General features: G+C 29.2%; 1 pseudogene; it reads left to right on the top strand.

Annotated features, from left to right (window-relative positions):
* Nucleotides 1–16,206: 16,206 nt before the first annotated feature.
* On the top strand, nt 16,207–16,990 carry LOC121115373 (enolase-like; annotated as a pseudogene).
* The last annotated feature ends 894 nt before the right edge of the window (nt 16,991–17,884 follow it).

Here is a 17,884-nt window from a genome sequence, read left to right as displayed (position 1 = left end):
AAGTAGCACCTTAGTTATTAATTATTCAATTTTGAAGTGAAATCTATGTTTAGGGAGTGACATTAGAAGCCAATCTCCAATCTTTATTTATGAATTTTATTATTTCCTAGATAACCCAGTGACCCTATGCACAATATTAACCACTTTTGTGCAATCCCAACATAGATGTCTTGAAGTCTCGAAACAGGATTTACAAAATATGCAGTCTCTTTCTGTATCTTCGACTCTCAATTTATTTGTAAAAAGGTATGATACATTTATATTGTTCAAACGGTGGTTGAACTTCAAAGGCTTGTCTACACCCAGCAAAGGAAGAACAGACTCGACAATTGATTTCCATGAATTGGTATTTTTCTTCTAGTAAGTACTATGGATGAAGGTCGTGGACTAATCTATTGTAAATAATTCCTCTTAGAATTTTGTACGAGTTATTAAGAAGCGTTATTGATCTATAGTATGCTATGTTCAGTTTGTCTTTGTCTTTCTTTATTAGTAGAGTTAAAACCCTTCACACATAAACTTTGGAATGGAATCTAAGTCCCAAATCTTTTGGTAAGAAGTTTTTAAGATGGGCATAGTTTTTTCACGAATATCTTATAACATTCAAATGGAAATTCTGATAACCCTGGGGATTTAAATTTTTTCTTATAATTCTTATGTCTTTTTTGTCTTCCGGATCAGATAATTTTGGTCATTTGAAAATCCCCTGTATTTTCAGAAACAATGTTAATATTGTCTGTATTTTTTTAACTTTTTGAGCCTGGGCTCTAAAAACCTAACTAACCTTATATGGTTAAAGCTGAAGCAATTTGAGCATTGTTTTCTAACTTTGTCGTAGCAAATTTTGATTATTTGACCACGAACTGGAAGAAGAGTTGGTAATTTTGAAGGATCTCCCTTCACATTGAATTTAATACTAGTACCAACCGGTTGACTAAATCCTTTAAGTGATGGTTGCCTATCTTAACTATTTTTATTCGTCTCCAAACGAACATAGTCCGTCATTTTAATTTCTTCTGTGAAAAAGCCAAAAGTATTCTTAAGGTCGTCCTTAGATACTCTTCCCACAAGTCTGAGTGCCTGCAACTTGAACTTTTTAGTACATTGAATCTCCAGGATCTTTTTAAACCGGCGATGTATACAATAAACCTTTTTTACTGTCCTTTTGAATATATTCTCTATTCTAACTTTTTCACAATTAATATAGGTTTTTAACTACTATCAGTGCTTTTTTAGGGTCAATTTCTGAAGTAATTTGAGAAAGATTGTATGCCGGTATACTTAACTTCATAATGACTGTTTTCACCACATCAAAATCTCGAAATTAATCTTCTGTATGAAAGGAGTCAGCTTTATCGTACTAACAAAAAATCCCAAAACCTATATTCACCCTGAGTTTCAATTTCCTCTTAATCGAGTTCACCACTGTTTCCATTTTGAGTGGCGCCGTGCACATTTTTTAAGTGTGGAACTTCATTTCAAGTTTTTTGGTCCGTATTGTCATCTTAGACAAGTATAGAAGATATATTGTTCGTATTTTTGGAGCAAACCAATTTTTTTAGTTAACCATTGCTTAGAACGTTTTTGAAAGTAGAATGTTGCATGGGCATTTCATGTTCTCCTCGTGCTATCCCAAAATGCACCCTGATAGAAAAAACAAAAACCAGACGAGAGAGTGAGCGGAACAAGGAACAAGGATATCCTTTAAGAAAATATACCTGCAAGGATTGTAACTTTTCAAAGGCTGAAAATCGACCCCTAGGTGGTCTTTGAGAGGAGCAGAGGATCCAATCCAAACCCCTTGATTCTTACGTGTCTCTTGATGTACGATTTTCCTCACCACGTAGTCTAAGACGTCCAAACAGGGAAAAAACAGACATGAGCAAATTTTTACACTTTCACTCAATAACCATAAATCAACATTTTTTGATTGATTATTAATTGATTGCCATATTATTTGGTAGTCAAAAAACTTAATCGTTAAGCAACTGAGATTTGATCAGTTCAACGAGTCTAATGTTTTTTTCAAACTTGACATGTCTCAGTGCTCAAAAAACTGTAATTCTAAGCGACTTATTATTCAATTACTCGAACTGGAGCTTATATCTCGAATCCAACACTACTTAGATACAAACATTAAATATTTAACTTTTAAAAGACAAAATGTTATGAAAATACGAGCATAATTTTGATGGATGATCACTTGTGCCAGATAAACAAGGAGGGGGGAGGCAGATCAAATGAATTACAGATGTACGTAGTTGTAATTTTACAAAAGGTCATCATCCATCTATGTACAATACATTTATAATTTTACTAATAAAGATGCAAGTCTCTGTTTTATGTCTATCCATCAAAAGTTATTTATGATAAATTTATGCATGTACATATGTATGTTGTGATATATAAGTTAAATTCAATTGTATAGACCAAGTAAACAATACGTGTATTTTACTAATAATCAAGACAAAAAAGAAAATTGGATGTCTTTGTATACGAAGATCCGAACATACAAGAAAGCAGAGAAAAATTCAAACTTTTAGAGTAACTAAATGACTATATTACTGACATCATGGAGGAGATACAGTATTGGTAGGCAGATCTGGAAGAATTAGATGAATTGAGGGATTGAGAGCATATTGAGCTATTATTTCAAGTTCTCAATGAATTATAATACTACTTATTTATTTTAATATTGTAGGGATATTTATTATATAGTTCATATTACATCGATGTACTAACTAGAGATAAATATTTATGATTTTCTTATTTACAACTTGTGCTGTGCTCCCAAAGTGATTCAAGTTTACAGTAACATGCTGTTTGGGATATTGTATTTTAAAAACAAAATAGAAAATGTAATTGAGTTTACTTTCCTGTAAAAATAATAGTAAAGAAATGGTTATTTATGATAATTTGTGTTGTGTGAAATAAGTTAGGATTTTTTACGAGTTGTAACCTCTGTATTTCAAACAAATTGTACAAGTCTACCAAAAATTAAGATCATTAAATAGACAGTTGCAACACTTTTTAAATATTCTCATCTATGACATGAAACTGGTTCGAATCAAACACTAAATAGCTACCCATAGTTAACCCAGTGGAAAAATATACTAATATGCAATACATAAAAAAGATGAGTTGAATAACTTTTTGTGTGTAACCATGGATGGAAATTATCATACTGTATTTTTTTCTCCTCAAAACGTCAATATTTTTCCATATTTTAGAAGAGTCAATGTGTCTACTACAATTTGATATGAATTTATTCGTAGCCAACCCATACTATACGGCTTTAGCAATCCTACCTAAAATTTAGTGTTGAATCAATTGCAAAATTGATGCAACACTACTTTTTATATCAATAATTCATTTTTGTCCTCCAAAATAATAAAACAAGTACCTGATGTTAACAAGGATCTTATTTCAGGTGTACTATATGTCTTGCTCCCGCTTACTTCTTGCACTCTTCCAAAAGGCCCATCTCTACTTATAAAAAATATAATTATTACAGTATTTCACTTTAATAGCTACATATACCAATATAACAGCCTTTTTAGTTATCTTTATCATCTCTAAGCTAAACACAATAGTTATATATTCTTTAATAGTACACTTTATTATACAAAACAAATCAAAAAAATACAGTTTTGCACTGAATTTAAGATATACTGCCTGAAAAAATAAATGTATTTGAAAAATTTAGCAACTGCTCTACATACTTAAAAAACATAAATCTAGTAAACGGATAATTCTTAAGATGAATACCAATATTGAAATTCGGATATCTAAATTTTGCTTAAGTATAGTTACCCAAATATTGAAAGTAAAATATTTCCGTACAAGCTTTAGTTTAAATAGAAACTTTATACACTGGGTCTGCAATATTTATATATTTTATTGTTTGAATCTGTTTAAAACTTCAGAAAAATGCATTTGAAAGTGATCTGTCAAATGTTGGAATTGTCCTCGTAAACAAGAATGGCTATAAAAGTTTAAAAAAAAATGAAGTTTGAGTAAGAAAAAGATAAAATTTGACAAAATAAATTTTAAAAAATAATTCACTATACCTTTTAAGGGTTGAATTAGTGAATTTCAATTTATTTTAGCTGATAACAAGAAAGAAGATTTATACTATAGTTAATAGGATAAAAAAAAATCACCTTCCAGGCCACTCCTATGAAAATTGACTTTAATTTTAATTAGACAATAAATAATATGACCATAATATAAGTCATTGACGTTTGGATAATTTTTTGGATATATTATAGCTCTAATGATTGTAATTTGTACGTGAATTTTTATCTAATTTTTTATTATCAAATTCATTTTAGAGAAAACAAACTTGCATTCTTTTATATATTATGTATTTAGGATCATACTAGGGAAGACATAAATCAATCAGGGGATCATTTTGACTAGTAAATAATTTTGCGTGGATGTAATGTTGGTACATGTAAAGGCGTGAGATAAAAAAGGATATTCCTTAGCACCTGTAGCAAAAATTGGTGGCAATTGATTCATCCTTTCTGAAATTTATTGGGTAGTGGATGTAAGTTTTGCCAAAAAAATACAATTTATTCTAATTATATCAACATTAAATACATTTATTTCAATTTTATTAATATTATTAAATTATTTTTTGGCGGGCCGTATAAAGTGCACTAGTGGACCGTCTGTTAAGAATCCCTATTAGATCATTGGTCAATAACAAAGATAGAATAACTTATCTTTCAAAGCACTCTTCCAGCTCTTGCTTTGACTAGGAAACATGTTGGCTATAAAATATAAATAGAATATTTAAAATAACAAAAAAATTAACAAAACAAAGCTTGGATAATTTCAGCACTTTATTTAAAATACTCCTTTATACTGTGAGTTATACTATCTCAAATTTCTCCAGAATGAGAGAGTTTTGTATTTTAATAAATTTATATTATTTGTTAGAAAATAAATCAATAGTTCAAAAACACAATTAGCTTTATTATTAAAAAAAATTAGTTCCTCCCAAAAGTTACTTTTAAACCTTATAATTAGTAGTTATCCAATAACTTAAAGAAAACTTGTCAAAAATCATTGATTTTTTGCCACAATAATTAATCTGCATTTTATTATAAATTTTGAACCTATTTTCTTTTTGACGTTTGAAGAAAAGAGTATTTTTGGAATTGTCTCCTGTCTTTTTTACTTGTCATGCAAGTATTATGCAATAATTGAAGTTTCATTCGATGCTGTACATTATTATTTGTAAACTATTTACTGAAAATTACTATAATAAGTAATATGAGAAACATTACAAAAGAAAAGTGTCCACAGTTATATTGCTTGTAGGTATAAATACAATAAACTAGATGTAATATCTGGCATTGCCTAAGTCATTATGCATCGTCGAACAGACATACCTTCCCTATAAAATATAGAAGATTACTTGCCGAAAATCTTTAATGTTACATACAGTATTTCCTGAGCACACTCACACGTAATTACTCAATAAATTAATGTTGGATATAATAGAATGAACGAATAATGAAAACAGTTTGAGAAAAAATATCGTGTAACTGTTTAACTAAAGAGCAGAAGAGTACTCTAGTCGCTAGAGCGCTACCTGGATGAGCCTTAGCTACACACGGTCAATGCTAAATGTAAAATTCTTGTGTGATTCAATTAATGTGACTACATTGTTTTTTCTAAGATCAAAAATATGTTTCTTATTAATATCAGGGATCCCTGTCATTGTAAAAAAGTATATGGAAATAAGGAAGTGTCATTTGTGTTTATTGAAGTAGCGGTTGTTTGTTTTCTTTAATCTGCCTGGAAGCCCTAAGCTTAAAATGCACAACCCATTGACCTGGAGTGTAGGCGATTCTATACAAATTCTTTGATGTGTCGGCTGTGGTTTTTAATCTGCCTTGAAACCACCGGTTATTTTACACCTACATTATTGCACATAAGGTGCAATTTGGTAAACTAGGAAGGTGACTTTATTGTTGTCTATCTCCAAATAGGAAATCTATCAACGTATAATTAAATGGTCTTGACCCATCCCTATAGGGTCATATTTGTAAATTAATCTTGAATTGTGGTAAATTTCTATTAATAGTTATATTCCTGAAAGCAACTTCTCTCCGCAGACATTTATATCAAAATGAAATTAACTCAATACATATTATATATAGTAATAATATAAGTAGCAATCAAAATGACTGCCTTTCAAGTTAAATAAGAAGAAGTTATAAGACGTAGGAAACTCATCGTTTACACATTCGTTTTCAATGAATTTATGACATGTTACATGTCATGTAATGTTATCAAAAAACAACAAATATAATTGCATACATTTAGGGTAATAATCAGTCAAATTGCAAAAAATAATAATTACTATTATCAACATCATGCCAACCAAAAAATTAAGATTATTATGGCAAGTTGCAAAAAAAAAAAAAAAAAAAAACCATTTTTTGTTATTTGACTTTGATGTTAAATTATTTTCTTGTATACTTTATTGATACATAAATATTGCCATGCATAGAAAGAGTTTAAGGCCATAAAAAGTGTACCAAGTTGCGTAACGAAGCGTTATAAAATAGAATAATGTTAGTCTAAGCATAAGAGGTTCCAGATTTTAACAAAAGCTTTTAAATTTTCAAAGTATTTTCGTACATTTACATAAATATATCTATTTTTTTTATTTTTTCATGAATTCTTTTACTATAGTTCATGTATTAGTAATTTTTGTAGAATTGGAGATGGAGCACCATTATAGAACAAAAGAATTGGTCTATCTCTGGACGTCCAATTCTAAATTCAAATGTGTATTTGTATACTTATAATCAAATTCTTTTTGTAGCATATTTTTAAATATATAATATTAGCTTAAATGAATAAAGAACACATCCTAAAAAAAAGTTATTGACATGCTTAGATAAAGTTCAAGGTCATAAAAAGTGTACCAAATTGTTTAAGGGAGCGTTAAAGAGAAGTACAACCATCGCAAGGCATGCAAGATATTTAAATATTTGATTTCAAAGAAAAATAAATTTGTAACTTTTACTTTTAGTAGTAAGGGCTTAGATTTTAATTGTCAGACTTAAGTGTAGTCATGTATGTATAGTGATTAAAATAGAGTCTATTTTGGGCATATAAAAAAAACCATCAATCAACATGTTAACCCTGACGATTTTAACAATATTTTGGAGAGCAGGTTAACTATCATGACGTTGCATTAGATCTGTTGCAATCAGCAGCAACCATGAGGAGATGAAAAAAATCAATAAACAAGGACGTTGGTAAGAAAATGTCAATCTTCAATTCTACTTTGTGTCCAACATGGACTTACAAATATAATTCTGCAACAAATCACCCGCGTTAATCGCCGTCTTGTATGAGTATACACAAATGTTCAAATTGTATTTTTGACTATAATTGAATATAAAATGAAAGGAAATTCACAACTCAGAAATTAAATAATATTGACAATATTTGTAAAAAAAATCCTTCTTCAGATTACCAATTCCAAAAAAACAGGGCAGGTAAAAAATGACAAGATCTACATCAATACTCATATCACCATTTATACATATTATGTATATGTCCCGTGTCCCACTATGTACAAATAAAAAAACCCAGAGAATTTAAGTGGTCACCATAAAAATTGGAAGATTTTATTTGTAGGAAAAGAGTTTAGCTGTCATGACGTTTTATCAGATCATCTGTAAGCAGCTGTGAGAGGAAGGAAAAAAACACAAACCTTATTTTATATTTAAACAGGATACGAAGGAGTTAAAGAAAATAACCTAGGCCAATCCTCTCAAGTCCATGTGGACCCATATAAGAGATCACAGGGTTTTACACCAGATTGTCTAGAAACCAATAAAAAAAGTGGGTAGACATAGCCTTCTGAGGGTGGAGAAGCCACTTTGGACACCAGCAATGAAACAAAACTATTTTTCCCCTCCCCTTGCAAGACTATTTTAAATGAGTTTTGAATTATTTTTATATATTGGTAAGATCTCGTTTTTACTGGGTATTTTATATATATAAATGTTAATCACTATTGATTAGAAATTAAAAGCCTTTCCCTTCTTGTATGTGTACATATTTTCAACTTAGAAGTGATGACTAAGAAAAATTAGTAGGTTATATTTTTTTGACGTCATCATATACCTGAAATTTCCCTACAGTTAAATTGTAGGAATTTAAATTTTTTTATTTGCCACAGTCTCACTAATCCTCAAAAGGTGCCCAACTGAGTCAAAAGTGAAGAAAGAAACCAATTTTATAAAAATGACGTCATATATTAATGAAAACATAACTACACAACTTTTCATTGTTATAATCTTTCTAAAAGAGGTGACTACTACTCGTAGGTATTAAAATACCCGATTCTAACCGATTCCAATGTTCAATTTTAAGTAAGAATATAATAAAAAAGAGATTTGTTTAAGATATTTTTTTCTCTAGAACGAAAAAAAGAAGGGAAGTTGAACATTGGAATCGTTTAGAATCTGGTATTTTAATACCTACGAGTAAGTAATAACTATAAGTTTTGTTGGCCTCGAGTACAGTTGAGGGTCGAGATCATACTAATTCTTGCCAATGTCCTTGTTTCTTTCCTTATCCCGCTTGTAGTTCATCAAATGAAACGTTATGAAAGTTAAGTTGCTCTCCTCTAAAACATTCTTCAAATTGTCAATCTTACTATATTGATTTTAAGATTCCCAAAATACATCCAATTTTGATTACTGAGTCTATTCTTGACATTAATGTTTTCGGCACGAGTTCACCGAGAACTGTTTGTCTTATCCCTAATAATAATATCAAAACTCTACGAATAAATGGTGAGGAGTAGAATGTACATGTCCTATGTATTTTAATCACAAATAACTCATAATACATAGTTGTAGACAATGAAGTAGATAACTTTTATGACGTCATATATGTACATATTATAAAGAGAAAGAGTATGATGTAATCTATCTTACTCAAAATGTCAAATAATAAGACAAAATAACAAAAGAAGCAATCGTTTTATAAAAATATTTGCGAGGCATTTCATGAGCAAATCAATCATGATATATTTACATAAGTTACAAAACAAAAGATTTGAATTCTGGTTCTTTTAACTCCGTCAAGGAAGGTATATCTTTACCTCTGTTTATTTTTGAGTTAGTTAGTTTGTTTGTTAGTCACCAGGATTATGGCAATAGTTATGAATAGATTTTTATTAAACTTAGTACAACAATTATATATGATCACAGTTTGAGGCCATTAAATTTTTTCAAGCCAAGGTCAAAGGTAAATGTAAAAGTTACACGAAACGTAAAAAATAAAGAATCCACCATTTCTTTGGAACAAATTGAGATAAATTACTAAATTCCATTTTAGATAAAACTTTTGACCTCTACAGAGTGTCAATTCTAGATTAAAAAATGCTTTGTACAAAGTTGGATAATTTCAAAAAGGTATAGTTAAAAGAATATAGTTTTTTTTTGATAAATTTCTATTTGTTCTTATATAAAGGTCAGAAAAAGGTCACCAAGGGCAAAGTCATCAAAATTCACACTTATATAAATGTCTATATTCTAAACATACTTGCAAATTTGTATAAAAATCAGCTGACTGTGATACGTTAATAAAGGGACAGATAGGTGTTAATCTACTATCCATTTAACTACAATTATCAGAGGTAAGACAAATAAATACTAAATTGTTTGCAAAAAAAAAATCAAATATATATACAATAGCAATTTCATAAAACTTATTTTTTTATTTTTGTCAAGAAATTTTTATGTGTAGTATGTAAATGATAATAAAACAAAAAAACAATAACTTTTTTTTTAAGTTTGAAATTTCATAACTTTAGGGTCAATAAACGTCCTTTATATTGTTTAAACAATTTTGAAACTGAAATTTCCTTACTCTTTACTATTTTGAAAATTGGATCAATTTTCTCCACCTTAATATATAATATGTACAATTTCTGAAAACTTGAATCATTGCACATATAAGTAATTGGGTTAATATAAATTACATTTAATTCAGTCATCTTGTATAGAAGCTTGGAAGACATTTATTAAAACTACTTCATTGTATAACTTGAAAAAAAAAATATTCCGGAAAAATTATAAATTACTTAAATTAATGTATCTTATGAATTAATATTTTTATATTTAATAGAAATTAAAACATTTTATATGTTGGTGAAAAAGTAGTTTCGTAATTCCAGCCCTTTTTTTAACTTAGTATATCTTGTTCATTATTGGCCAGATCGGATCATACGATAACGCGTTGTAATATACATCCACTTTTGGACAGTATTACACTTGGGTGGTTTACTGAGCCAAGTGACTACCCCTTTTGAAAATGGGTTGTCCAAGTTTTTTCCCCAAAAGGGTCAAGGGCTTCTACGAAAAGGCCAATATGAAGTTGGTTTCTCGTTGGATACAAGTTATTGATTGGAATTGAGTATACTTGACTTAAATTGGATGATTGTAACACTTTTTATAAAGCATTGAAATGAAGAGAAAAATATGAAATTACATTTTCCCCAATCTATTATATCTATGAAAAACGATTTATTTCTCTTTAATTAAAAACAACGTCTCGTTGCAGAATAATTATAATTACATTATTTGCAATGTTTGACAGAAAAACAAGTCATTACATAGAAACATATGTACAGTAATCAAGTAGTAAGGCTTAAAATACCGACATAACGGTACACATACAGCAATAGGCTTGTATCCAACAAGTTTGCTTATGTGTATAGGGTGCTCCCAAATAACATTTCCATTTTCAAAATTATATTTTCAAACAGATTAGGTTTTGCATAAGAATATCCAACACTATTAACTTTGACACGTTGATTCTCATTAACCACAAAATTTAATCAATAATTCTTTTTTGCAAGAGATTAACTGCTGATACAAAATTGTTTTTTCTAAGAAATAAAATCAAAGCAGCAAAAGCTACACTATAATCTGCTTTAATCCAGTTATTACATAAAACATATATTTTAATGGTTGTAAGTCCTTTACCTAAAAGGAATTTAATGCACCTTCTTTTTCCATAGAAACACTCAAAGGATAGTTTTGTAGTTTGTGTTACCTAAAGGATTATTAAAAAAGATGATTAAAAGTCTTTTTTTTTAATGAAACACATAAACATTGTTTATTCCTTGTGTATTTATTACGGAAAGAATGATATAAGTTCATAGAATGAGCGTGAAACTAAGTATGTAGTTTATAGGTTTATATATGATGTGTTTTTGGTTTTTTTTTCAAAAGAGAGCAGTATGGTTGACATGACGTTACATCAGGTTATCTACAAGCAACTATGAGAGAAAGGAATTTAACACAAACTCAATCCCGTATACAGTAGGGATATAAATAGGCATATCTCCAATGTGGAACCTTAATTCTACTCTAAGTTTAACAAAGACTTGAACTCATTATAAATCCCAAAAAAACCAAAAACCCTTAATAATACTCCCTGTAATTCATCAGCAAATCCACTTGTGCTTACTTTTTATTTATTTACATATTATTTCCTCATAAATTATTGTCAACTACTATGATTATATAACACAATTTAACTAAAATAAAAGCTTCAACTCAACAAAATAATATCTTATACGGATTATTTTCTGCAAATGAAAATCTTGGATTGTAATATGAAGGACAATATGTAAAGCGATGCTGTTTTAGACAGTAATATTTATATACACTGATTATGTTATTTACAAAAAAAAATACAATCAACTGATTTTCTAAATATATCAAGAATTTATTCTACATTTATGGTCTATCAATAATTATTTCTAAAATATCAGCAAATTTTATGAAATTACTAAAAAATAGAGCTAAAATGAAGTAAAGTTATTGAAGCATGCTAAAGAAAATAATGAAATGGTAAATTAAGAGTAGCGCACACCTGCTTTAAATCATGAAATTTATTTTGTTATGTTTTACTTTTGTTGTAAACTTTACTTTAATTTATGTTTTTCACTTTTGTAAATAATTAAAGAACTAAATAATGTTTGATATCCTTTAATCCATTATCAATAATTTTATTAATACTCGGGTGTAGAATCGATTGTCTTTCAATAATAAATTTTTAATATATTCGTATAGGTATATCAATTTATAGAACGATACTCTATACATTGGCCCTGCAATACTTTTTTGTCCTTTCTTTTTTAGACCAACTATTGGCTATTTTTTTGAGCTTTTTATTAGCAGAAGAATAATTAAGTTAAAGAAAAAATGGAATCAAAACAGTCGTGTAATGAATGTCTTAAGGAATTAAAAAACCTGTTTCAGAATTATTATTCTGATGACAAAAAAAAAATATATTTATGAACCTAAAAATATATATTAATTCCTTCGTAAATTTGTCTAATTTCATCGTCCTCATGGTTTTTTTCATAATATTAATACCATTGAACTCAAACTATCTTGAATAAAGACACCATTATATTGATCACATGAGATAATTCTTCTTTTATGTGTACAATTAAAAATAAAAGTAAATTAAGGTAAAATATTTTGTACTGAACATTTCTAAAATATCAACATACAAACTTTAGTCTTTCTTACTTGTTTTTGTTCAATTTTTTCATCTAAACAATTATTTTTACAAAATTTGTATTTTTAATTTAGTCAATTCTAAGCAAAAACTCGGATATAGTTTAATTTGTTTATTCCCAAATATTAACCAAAACATTTTATCTTATAAAAAATGATGGATTTTTCAATATAAGTGTAAAACGTTAATTAAAGTCGAGTAATCTTTGACTCGACTGAGGGAAAATATGACGTCACTTTACGTTCGTTTATTGAGTTCTATGGCTAGACAAATATATTTATGTACTTTAAAGTAAAGACACATTTAGGATCAACTGCTCCAGCAAACTTTTCTGTTATAATAAAAAGTACCATTATTAAAATGAAGTGATCCAGTAACTTTTTTTTAAATTACTGTGATCATTCATTGTCTTATGATTATAAATTTTTTTAAATATTTGTGATGATTTTTTATTGAAGTTTTAAAAAATAACTGAAACTAAATAGAAAACCTAATTTCAGATGTCCTTGCACTAAGCAGTGGGTATATTTTTTTTGTTTCCCTTGCCTCAACGGAACATACAGGTTAACATGTATATGTAGACTAGACTTATACGGAGCGGGAACCCAAAAATTACCGCATCTTGACTTAACTACAAAAATTTGATTTTCTTGGAATCCATGTAATACAACACAAAAACCCTTTGTAAAATATTATAAATAACTAGGGTTCTTATCCATTATGTTTCCTTTCACAAACAATAACAGCTTCGACAACCCAGCGAATAGATTGGCAGTTATTGATGATGAAGGTCGTGTCTAATGCGTACCACGCTGTTATAATGGCAGATCAGAGGAAATCCAAATTTGGATGAGACGCAGATGCAGACATTTTTCTACATAGCAAATTCCAAGAATATGAGGTCAGGGCTGGAGGTGGGCTACATGGAGACATGCAAGAAGTCAGCTTTATTGATACCAAATCATTTTTAGTTGTTCTACACCTTATGGGGCTTTAATGGACCAGATATTTTAGGGAGGCAGGATTGAGATGCCAATGGTGTCTATAGTCTCCTTGTTACTATGAAAGGTCTAGAGGAGATTGCATACGCATTTACATTTTTTCTGTTGTCCGACATTTTTACACTAAGAGTTTATTTTGGTTCCAGCTTTCGAATAGTTGCATTATAAAACCTTATAATTAATAATAATGGGTATAAAAACGCAATTCTATGCAACTGGATATTTTTGTTTCTTACTTTGTGTGTGTAATTAGATGTCCCCTGTCTCTAAATTTAAAATTAATTAGATTTCTCGGATTTCTTATACATATAATACCACAGACCAGTCAGCGAAGGCACAAGTGCGCCCACTACAAATAGGGAAGAAGAACTTAGAGAATACTAGAATGACATAATACAAGTTTAAGAGGCCATGTCTTATATTTTTTATATATAAAAGTATTTAAATAATAAAGTATATAACATTATGGCATAATCATGCCTGTATAAATCATAAATCACAGTCTAATGTCAAGCCTATCAAAATCCTCTTTTTTAATTATAGATATACATTCGACTATTTGAATCTAAGAAATGTGTGTTTTTATATAAAAAGATGTAAAATAGCCTTATGAACTTATTTTATCTCATTGTTGTATTTTCTCAGTTCTTCTACCCGATTTATAGCGGGTACTCTTGAGCCTTTCTTTACAGGTTTCTAGTTTTATATGTAGTGATGTAAATTCTGTTAATTTTTTAGATTTGACCTTTTACTTTTTTTGAATTAGGTATCTGAAGAAGGAATTTTCTTTCCCTTAGAAGAATCATTATTATTTCATTCTTGAGTAGTGAAACCCCTTTCCTAAATAGATTCAATTATACTAAAATCCTGGTTAAACATTCCTGTGTGCTCAGAAAAGATGGAGCATAATCCTGAGGATTTGTTGCACAGTTATAATTGTAAGTCTTAGTTGGACTCACATTAGAATTGGGGATACACATTGGAGTAATGTTTGCCAATGTCCTTGTTTATTTTCTTCTTCCCCTCCTCCTTTGTCATTGTAGCTGATTTTCTCTACAGATTCCTCAAATTATCAGGGCTACCATGTTGATTTTCAGTTTCTTTTTTTTACATGTTCATTATACACAGGATTTTCCTCCCTAATTATATCACTTACATATATGTATACACAAGCCAAATATGCTGCAATAGTCAAATAAAATAAAATAAATAGAGTTAGAACATTACATTTGTTTTTATTGTAGGTAAATATGATTTTTAAAATAAAAATAGGCCCATCTGTTTTGAAAAAAATGAGGAAAATTGTAATAACAATACAATTAGTAGAGACGAACACTACTTCTAAATAAATTTAGTGACAGACGAAAAAATATATATACTTAAAAATAAATCTAATGTCGTGTTTGTGTTTTTCCCCCTTCTTCTCTCCTTCTTTTCTTGAACTTTTTCCAGATTCCTTAGAGAGTCAAAAACAAAAACAAATATTATCTTCTTCTTTTTTTTTTAAATCTTACGGTTATTTTAACAGGAAAATTATTATTTCTTTATGCTTGGATGACTTTAAAGCATTAATGATAAAAACAAATAGAATTTACATATATTTTCAATGCCCTCTTTAGAAAAATCTTAATCATTTCTTTTTTCTAGAGTAAAAAAATTCTTTCCATTTTAAAGGTCAAAATATGACTATAAAGATTTTTATCTTCGGTTTGAAGGTTACATTGGCTCCGATGTAAAATGTAGCTGCTCTACAGATACTATAAGAAAAATATTGAAAACATTGCAAAGCAAATATGTATCAACTGAAAATTTGTTCACTGAGTTAGAACACAAGTGTCCTACTTGTTTTTTCCAACGTTTCACAGTATAATAATCATAGGTGGGGCAATGTCATTATACTGCAAGTCCAAGTCGAGTGTCATGTCGTTGTTTACAAGCCCAGGTTCTTTAATATGTTCATCAAATTCAGTTCGAATCCTTGAATATTTTTATGGATTCCTGTTTCATTTCTGTTGAATTCATTTCAAATCCATAACTATAATATAGGATCCATAATGTTAAGGCTTTTCCTGAGCTCAGAATGCAATAGTTTGCGAGTGCAAGTCCTGCCACGAGTCTTAACTATCGATATAAATGGACATTTTATAGAGCGTGAAAAAGAAGGTGGGAGCAAGTCTTATGGTAATAATGGATAAAAACTCTTGTTAACATCAGTTGCTTGTTATATAATTTTGGCGGAAGAAAGTGTTTTAATGTTATGGAGAGGAGAACCTTTAACTTTTAATTTGGCATTAGTGTTGGAAAAAGTTATAATTTTATATTTATAACTATATATTATTATTTTTTTATAAATTTAAAACAAATTACACACAAAATATGTGGGAATTCATTCTTCATAAAGAAAAATATATGATTACACCCAGATGTTTGAGTAACGAAGGGACTAAAAAGAAATATTTTGCCTTAAAAAATTTTGCCTTTCAAGATTTTTGCCTCAAGCCATTTTCCCCCAGGATATTTCTCCTTAATAAATAAATACATAGGATTTATGTATGGTTATTGTATATTCTTGGTTGAAATTGATGTTCTCTTTGAATTTTTTAATCTGAATAGATAATGTATGAAGGAAGCGATTACATATGTGCTCACATTTATTGGCATTAACAGAAGCACACATGCTAGAAATAAGGTGGCCATGCAAGAATTAATGATAATTCCAAATGGAGATCCCTCCTTCACACAAGCCATGCGGATGGGATTCGAAATCCATCTCCATCTCAAGGCTTTTATAAAGAAGAAGTCCAGTTTGGATGCTACAGCTATTAGAAACTTTACTCGCAACTGCCAAGCCTATGGCAAAGCTATTTACCTTCTGGTAGGATCGATTAAAAAGCCTGGATACACTGGAAAAATACTGATAGGAACAGATGTAACTGTTTCGGAATTTTACAAAATGGAAAGTAAGATTTATATTTCAAAATTTGAAGAATCCACGGAAGCCAATGGGTTGAATTCGGATGTTCTTGGTAAAATGTACAAGGGATTCATCAAGGATACGCCTATTGTAGATCCCTATCATCAAGATGACTTGGAGGAATGGACTTCATTGACATCTCAAACTGAAATTCAGATTGTCAGAGATGATTAAACAGTCACTAATCTCCCAACAATCTTGCCAAAAGCAACGGATGGGGTACGATGATCTCTCATGGATCAGGTAAGAATGTAAGAATTATAAATGATTCATCGATGATCTTATTGTTGGTCTCTGCAATGGTCCAATCAAGACTTGAGCTCCTTGCAGATATGAACGTTTCTCTAAATAAAATCAATTGTTGAGTATTGAAGATGAGTTGTCATCCAACGCTAAATATGTCGGTGACAAGTTCAGAATGTTCTTTTAACTATCTCAAGGAATATTTGTTTTTCCTTTTCATAGTCTTTATTACACGAGTACTCTAAGTAACACCTTTAAAAGGAATATAATTTGCTTTGTTACTTTCTTTTTTTTCATATTTAATTTATATTAAAGGTTCCCATTTAAATATACTATAATTTCCCCAATAGTAAAACAAAAATCAAAATAGACAATGTTTATTACTATTAAAAGTAAAAAAATGTTGTTTTTTGTTGGAAAAATGATGCAATTATGCCTTAAAATTCATTGCATACATACTATCAAAATGTCACTACATAATGTATTCTAAGAAAAGACATAATAGTTCATAAAATTATTATAAGAAGATAAAGAAATAAATAAGAGCACGACAAAAATTCAAATAGAAGAAGTGTTAATCACTTCTTCATTATCAATTTATTATTATTTGACACGATAGATTATTCATATTGGGAAATACTCATGATTTGAAGAACAAGCATAATATGAAACAAGATTATATTTCCATCATGATTATAACCGAAAACCACCATTTAATGCCTTACATTTTTTAATATTAAAATAACCACATACAAACCTTATTTGAAATATCTTTGATTAAAATGATTTTAAGGCAAAATATCATGAGGAAATATAGTTTATGGGGAAAGTAACGGACAACACGGCATTTATAGGACTTTAACTACAAATTAATAACTTTGGATTGGTATTTTGGGTTAAAATCAAATATTATTTATCCTTGTCACACCTTTGGCTGTGTACTCTTCTACCATCCTTGTCATCCTTTCCAGCGATTACATGTATAATAAACATTGCCTTTGAAGTAGGAAGTTTTTCATTAAACTTTGAAAGTAATCCGTAAGAGCAATTCAACTATTATATATTTTCGGCATTTATTGTC

Source organism: Lepeophtheirus salmonis, chromosome 3 (genome assembly GCF_016086655.4).
Source record: "Lepeophtheirus salmonis chromosome 3, UVic_Lsal_1.4, whole genome shotgun sequence".
Lineage (NCBI taxonomy): Eukaryota > Metazoa > Arthropoda > Copepoda > Siphonostomatoida > Caligidae > Lepeophtheirus > Lepeophtheirus salmonis.
Note: the sequence above shows the minus strand (reverse complement) of the source record. Positions and strands in the feature narration are given on the sequence as shown.